Source organism: Filicampus tigris, chromosome 6 (assembly GCF_054856515.1).
Source record: "Filicampus tigris isolate MCC_2025a chromosome 6, RoL_Ftig_1.0, whole genome shotgun sequence".
Taxonomy (NCBI): domain Eukaryota; kingdom Metazoa; phylum Chordata; class Actinopteri; order Syngnathiformes; family Syngnathidae; genus Filicampus; species Filicampus tigris.
Genome location: NC_141222.1, coordinates 17474769 through 17482960, shown reverse-complemented (window position 1 = coordinate 17482960; position 8192 = coordinate 17474769).

The window sequence follows — 8192 nt, the reverse complement described above, 5'->3', positions numbered from 1 at the left end:
TCACATGTCCATAGCTGACAACATATAAATGACATCCCCTGATCTTAACCCCCAAATAAGAATCATTAGGATTATTAGTATTGGAATATGATTTATAGTTTAAAATTTAAAAGATTTGATGTTTCGTGCTGATTTAGAACTGTGATTACAATTAATAATTTGAAGTATTTTTTAAATTGAATTAAATGAATTTCACTACTGATGCTATAAAACATGTGAAATGTGGTATTAATCCAAATTAGGATCATTAGGATTAGAATTAGTAATATACTGTAATTCACTCTAATTTATTTCATCTGTAAAATGTCAAATTTGGTGCTGACCCGGATTTAGGATTTGTTAAAAAAATTGTTTCATTTTACTGTATTTCATTCTATTAATCGCAAAAATGTGTATCTTTTGGTTATCATTATTATTATTATTTTTAAATTTGATATTATTTTTTCAAGTTTGATTTTATTTAATTTGATCATTTTAAACAAATGCGCACTCTCTGCCACAGTTGAAAAGAAATTGTATGTGTGTTTACATAAGAGTCCCCAAAACAACTGTACAGCCTATTTATAGCACAATTATGTACACGCTGTATGTCTTTATGCCAGCCTGCCATAATTTGTACTCATTTTTTCTTTTTTCAAACGCACTCTGAAAATATCTGGAAGCGTTTAGCATTTTGCTTTGACTCTGCAAACACTTCATGTGCGGTTGACCACGTATAGGAATAAATACAGTTTGATGATCAGTTTGCTAATTACTTTCTTTCTTGCTTTATTTTGGGGGGGAGAGTAAAAATATTGTGAGCCACCCTGGGGTAAATACTAGCTGCTACACGCATTGTGGGATCTTTTTGGGTGTGTTGTCATAGTCAATGTGGTGTACAGGAGCTCCTTTGTGGGCACATTCGGCACAGCGGTGGCAGTCGATGGAGATACTTGTTATAAAAATGTGGCGTTATAAAATCGTTATAAAATAAAACATTTAAAAAATCTTCCTTCACACCCAAAAAAACAAAAAAATTTAGCTGATTTTTATTTATTTATTTATTTATTTTTTGCTGATTTTGCTCTTCGTAAAGTTAAACAATTCGTCACTGTCATGTGAAAAACACTTATCTCAATTTTTTTCATTTTTTTCATTTTACATGAATGGTGTTTCCGCGATACAGAGATTGCATTAAAGTGAAAATTTAAAAAGTTTCCAAAATTGGACATAAGTGTTTTCACAGGACAGTGACGAAATGCTGAAGGACAGAGTATTGTCAAATGTTCTGCCTGGAATTAATATCTTTATTGATGTACCGGTAAGCGTTCAGGGATCAAAAAATACATAATTTTATTTCGGCATTTTTAAAAAATTAATCGGATAATTAATCAGTTATTGGAATACTATTCAGTCAAATAACGCAATCGGCACAAAAATCCATATTAGTCGGGCTTTATTTTTTACCATGTGTTTAGTTCCGAGTTAATGTCTGCTCCATGCTCCTTGTAAGTGTTGTCATCTTGTATTTGTACGTTTGACCATTTTTCCCATTCCATAAACATCTGAAAGTGTATCAGGGATTGTTGTTCTCCTTTTTTTCCCCACTTCACTCGGGTAGCTCGCTTATATTCCAATTTCTGGCTCACAACACAAAGCAAAATAAACAGCCTTGAAGCAACAGCTCGCAACTTGGCGCACTCTCAAGTCAAGGTACCACTGTAAATGGATACTAGTTGCATTTAAACATTAGGCCTCTCTCCACCAAGAAAGGAAGCATTCATTTTGCCAAACCCACAAAAAAAGTCATCTCTTGTAATTATAGTTTGAATGAAAATGTCTGGGCCTCATGCAGCTTCGCCACCTACACGGCTAATTCCACAGCCGATGACTGTGTGTTTAAATCAAGGGTGAAATTGGGGACGTACAAGCCGGTCATTATGTCGTGGCGTGTAAAGTGGGATTAGAGTTGAGTTATTTTTCCCTTCCTCTTGTGTGAATAAATAGACATTTGTTAACTCTGCCAAGGAGATTATGTGCTCTTTGTTTAATGGTTTGTGTTCAACTTCCAGTCCACCATTTTTGACATGATGGGTCGGATTTTATTGTAAAAATATTCCTGATTTTTTAAATGATTTTATTTAGTTGTATTTGTGTAATAATAGTATTATAAATATTACAATATTCCCATCATTAAAAATATACCTAAAATAATTTGTTTAATTCAAAGATTTCTAATCAATAGAAAACCAATACAATCCCCATTTGTATTTATTCTCGTTCCATTTCAACCCTTTATTCCCATTATTTTTAGTTATTTGTTGAACTAAAAATAAAATTACAATAAAAAAAATCACCAATGATGTTTTCATTATTTTGATTTCTTTTTTTTCCGTGCCTGTGTCTAGAAAACGAAAGAAATGCAATAAATGTTTTACCTCTGCGTAGAGTAAAAATTCGTTATTCATGTAAAACCAAGTATAGGAAATTGTGTAGGTGTATGTAGGTGTGTATGCATGTGGATATTTGCATGAATGTGGGGGGGAATTTGGGGTATAAAAATTATATATCAATTGATTTAATTCATAATTAATAGAGATTAAGTGGTAGGATTAAATAAGTATTTTACTTCTTCCTACTCCTTTTTGAGATGTTGGACGCATTATTTTCTTATTTACCTACATTTTTTATTAACTGCTATTATTATTATTATCATCATTATTATTATTATTATCATTATTATTTTACTCTTTCTTTGCTTTATCTTTACTCTCTTGTTTGTAATGTTCTAAATAAAGATTTCAATCAATCAATCAATATACAAAATGGTGATTGTCTGTTAGTGAGCAAATGCAGATCAGTGCAAGCAATAGAAGTAGACTATAAACACCAACAGCAAATAAACTGGCATTAGTAAATCAAGTTCACTTAGGTTTACTTAGAATTGATCCTGCTTGTGTTATGGGTGTATTGAGCAAGCTTCTGCATATTGTGTGTAATTTATTTCATGAAACCCTGATGATGGATGGTATGAGAAACAATGACTTCTCAGTTACAGAGGTGCTTGAAATCGTGCATTGCGAGCACACCTGTATAAGCGCATGTACACGTGCATACTCAAGTGTCCGCGCACATGTGTGTGCGTAAACATTATATTTTTGAACTTCTCAAGCTATATTCAACACTTAAGACTGGTTAATAATTATTTAAGAAAGAAATAATAAATTAAATATAAATAAAATTCAGTAACGGACTAATGCATGGACTGAACATTAGTATCAATTTGTGAAAAAAAAGGAAATTGGTGGTTTCCGCCCAAGAGCGACAATATATGATTGGTAGGTATTTTTTCAAGGATATTTTATATTTGATTTGATTTGTATCATTCACACATTACTAAATGAATGTAATGTTAATGTTCTCACAAATTGTATATATTTATTGAATTATATACATTTGTAAAATGTTCACTCTACCACCTTGGCCGTGAAACGATTTCACATGGGACAAGTGTTTAAGCCCCGGTGCAGGTGATCCAGTGAGTCTATCCCTTACTCTTGGCGAGAAAAGCGGGTGCAAAGCCTGGACTAGTCGCCATTTAATTGCAGGGCACACCTATGGACAATTTGAAGTCTAAATAGCTGCCAGTTTTCTTTAGACACAAGTGACCTGACAAAAGAAATCAGGTCGCCACGCTTTCAATCAAGCGGCGAAACATCACGGTAACCGCGGTGATTGGACTTTAACTGACTGTGCTCATGTTACCCTCTAAATCATTTCTCCATTCCAGGCCAATTCGGCCGTGTACAAAGTGGAATCATTACCGAAGTCCTTCTCATTACAGCTGTTCAAACACCGGACGGTCAAACCATCCGTGCGCTAGGAAAACACCCGATCTACTTTGGCAGCGTGCGCTAAAACAACGCCAAAGAGAGCGTAGTAACGTTTGTCGGAACTCGCCAGGCGGACCTGCGGAGAGACCCTTAAATAATGCGAGCATTCACAGAGGTAAAGAAAAAGCGCCCGTTTCATCTCGAGAGGAGGTCCGTGGATCAGATGGCGATCATAAAATATCCGAGAACGCCCCTGTGTCTCTCTGCGGCGGTGGCGGTGACTCACGGGTAATTAGCGAGAGACGCTTTCGCCACCATGGCGGCTGGAAGTCGACGCAAATCAAAAACGGGCCAGGATAGGTCACACTTGGACCTCACGGGAATGACCCAATCCCATGACGTACGTTCGGGAGGGTGGCGGGTCTGGGGGGGGAACACACATCAGAACTTGAAGAGCTGTCGCTCACAATTTTCCAATAATTCCTGGAAACAAAATCGGATTGTCCTGGTTTTCTTTGCTTTCACAACCTTCACTTGTGACCCACGTCATCTGGGCAGAGGCCAAAGCAGGAGCTCGTCTGCAGCCGTGGTAGACCCTCTCGCACCGCCACCCCCTACTCCTTACCCCAGAGCGTCGATTAAGCCACATGTGTTTTCTTTGCATTCTGATTTATATATATGCGGGATGCTACCGGGAAGACGTGGTGGGTAAGGCTGACGTAAAACACATGTATGTTTTAGCAGGGGTGAGCGGTGGTGGGTATGGTTGGAGGGGGGCGGTGGGATTGTCTGGGATCAAAAAGAAGATATGAGTTTGAGTCAGCCGTACGAAGGGGCGGGAGTTTTCATACCAGACAGACGTCTTCCCTTAAGCCTCTGGGTTGGAGATTCTACCAGGTGGCTCCATGGAAGTGGTCCCTTGTTCCAACAGCCCAGATGTACAGTTTGGTTTGAATCCAATTTTGCTGAAGCACACTTGATTACATTCAGTTGATCTGGGTTCAAATCTCCGTTGGAACATCTGTGTTTTTTTAAGGGCACAAGATTTCCTGCTACAAATGTTATAGCTAATCTGTGTTTTTCTTGACTCTGTTTTGATTCGATTTAGTTTTGTTTCATGTTTTATCATGCTTTTCCCGTGGCCCTTTTTTCATGTCTTGCCTTGCTCGTTAGGTTTTTGTTTCCACCTGTTCTTGTCAGCCTAGTCCCTCGCGTCAACCAAGGGACACTCGTGTCTTGTCCAAGTGTGTGAGTTTCATTTTGCTTGTACAGGAGGTCCCTGAGTTACAAACATCTGATTTATGGGCATTCGTAGATACAAAGAAACATGATCACTTTCCTCTCATCAATGAATATCAATAATTATTAAGAATAACATAAAATTATCAAAGGTAATTTGAGCAAATGTATTATTTCAGAAGTGCGTATCAAACTGGTAGCCCTTTACATTAAACTGTACCCAAGAAGTAGCTCTCAGTTTCAACAAGGTTGGTGAATCCTGGTGTATACGTTCCTGCTGACCTTTCCAGATTACCCCCCCCCTCCCGAACTTTGAGAGCCATCTAGTGGGATAGGCTCCACTTAACCGTGACTATAATGAGTGCTACAGAACATTTATAGACAATTTTTTTAATCCCTATGGCATTTAGGGATACAGAGTATTTAAGTTTAATTGCCATCCTTGGAACGCTTTTGAGAACCACTCATTTAAAATCTTAATTTGGGCAATTAGAATGAGGGGATAACAATTACTCACAGATTTTTCACTTCTCGCATGAGGGCTTGGTGCGTAATGTCAATTCACTGTACCGAAAGGTCCAAGCAGCGTGCTAAAAATCACTACGCGAGTCGTAACGAGGGAGTGCGGTGGTGGAGGTACGGGGGGTGCACAACGTGATTAGGCCCACGCTGAGATCTTGACTCCTCGTCAAGAATGCTCGCAAATCCCAGTGAATGACATCACCGTAGGCCGATCCAAGCCCTCAGCGGCAGTTGCTCTTCTTGAGCCAGAAAAACTGGACACAAGCGGGAGACAAATATGCCAAATCCCCCGCCCCACCTCACCCCTACTATTTCACACCCCCTGCACACCCGCCCTCCTCTATTATTCCTAACCCCTCTGCATGTTCCTAAAAGCTTGGTTACATCATCCTCTGTGTTTCAATAATGCCTCTGAAATCTCCCAGCGGCTGCGGGGACGGAGAAAGACAGGGTGGACGCAAGAATGCGTGACAAAGAACGCAAAATTTCAGGGGGGAACAAGAAAAATGCTTCCAAGTAGGGGTGTGCCCCCTCCCCTTCACCAGCATTGGTGGGGGTTGGATATGAGGCAGTACGCAGCCATAGCAGACATTTTTGTGGTGAAATCATTAAACCCACGTGCTGCTCTCCCTCTGTGGTCACTGGGGGTCGTGCTCCTCTTCCTTTAGCTGAATAAATCATAAAGTTTGCCGAGCGGACCACACAAGAAGAAGAAGACGACGGCGGACCGCTCACACGCACGGTCGGCCCCCGCCCTGGACCCTTGTTATAAGTTGCCCGACAGCTCCCCCCCCCCAAAAAAGCAGCGAGAGGCAGAAGAGGGTAGAATATACGGGAGGTTGTGTCATGAGGACTGACGGTGAGCTACGGAGACAGCAGATGATGCTACCAGAAAATATAGTGTGAAATGGTTCAACTCATCAGTGATATGTCGTTCAGATAGAAACTGCCCTCCATAAGTATTGGAACAGTTAGGCAAATTCCTTTATATTTGCCATCGATTTATCAAAATCAATAGTTAGACTTAAACCCAATAGAGCATACCTTATTTCCTGCAAATGACGAGGCTGAAGGGAAGGGATCCCGTTGTTATAGGTTAAACGAATGCTTCCACAAAAAAACTGCGGGAATCAGAGGGGAGAAACAGGAATATACAGGAGATCATGTTATGGTTATGAAATGTTTATGAAATATAGTGACAGTTTGATAGGATTAGGGGCAGTGACCCACCAGATCCAGCAGATGGCACAGAAAAACTATATTCAAAATGAAGGTAAACTCATCATTGACTTTTGTCTAGGAAATACACTCCGCTCCAAAAGTATTGGAACAGTAAGGCCAGTACATTTACTTTTTCTGTAGACCGAGTCCAAGTCAATCGGCAATTAGCTATTTTTACACGCTAAAGAGACTCAAGGGAAGGGAATCTTTGTTCTATGTTACACAACAGCTCCTCAAAATGCAGCGAGAAGCAGAAGGAGGGAGAATATATGGGACATTTTGAGGGGATGAGGGGCAGCGAAACAACATATAAAAAAAATACCTGGCAAAAAAAAGCCAATGAAAGAGTAAAATGTTAAAACACTTGCTGTTTTGTACAGTTCTCTGAAATATTTCGTGCAGGATTCCGAATTGACCAACCATGTCCTTACCGCCTCTCCTTGTCCTGTCTCATCCTGCCCCAAGTATTTCAACTCCTCCGACAGTATTGAGACATTCCAGCAATGAAAATCTATCCCTATCCACAGACTGAATGCAAGTCATTCCACAGACTTAAACCCGAGTGAGCATACATTTGATCTGCTAAAGTGGAGACTGAAGCCAAGCGAAGCCTGATTTTATGTTACTCAGCAACTCCGAAAAAGCAGTGAGAAGCAGAAGCAATACATGGTCAATGAACAATTTAGAGTCTTCGATGTCTGGCGAGAGTAGTAGGATACACCCTGGACTGGTTGCTGGCCAGGCACTTACAGAGCAACAGCCATTCACACTCACACTGCCTACATTTAAATGGACACATTTATTCGGATTAAAAGCCTGATCGGAATAAAAATGCTTAATGGACACATCCCATTCTGAATATTCTGATCCAACCAAGTCCATTCCGATCACAATTTTAGTCCGAACGAGAGGGGTGGTTTATGTCGATTGAAAATCAGATTGAAAACACTTGTTCCAAAATTTCGGAACAAACCTTCTTTACCGTCTGTGACGTCAGTATACGTGTTTCTGTTATTCCCAGGAGCTACATTTGCAGTTCTATTAGGGAGTGTAACTCGACGTAACAGGGAAAAATACACAAAATAACGTTATCTTTGAAAGTAGAAATGGAGAGAGCAATGTTTTGTTGACACAAAAGTCGCTATGGCTTCTTTTTCTTCTACTACTATTTCCGGTATATTTGGTCAAGCTGGGAATGTCAAAATAATTTGTTCCAATCGAATGTGTGATGCATGAAGAGGCAAGTCCTAATCAGATCACTAGTTTTGGTGCCCATGAGAACAGTGCATCCGATCACAATTTTAATCTGAACTCTGATTGAATTAAAGATTTTCTCCATGTAAACGTAGCCACTGATGGCGAATTTAGAGTCTTCAAATTACACCGTGGACTGGTTGC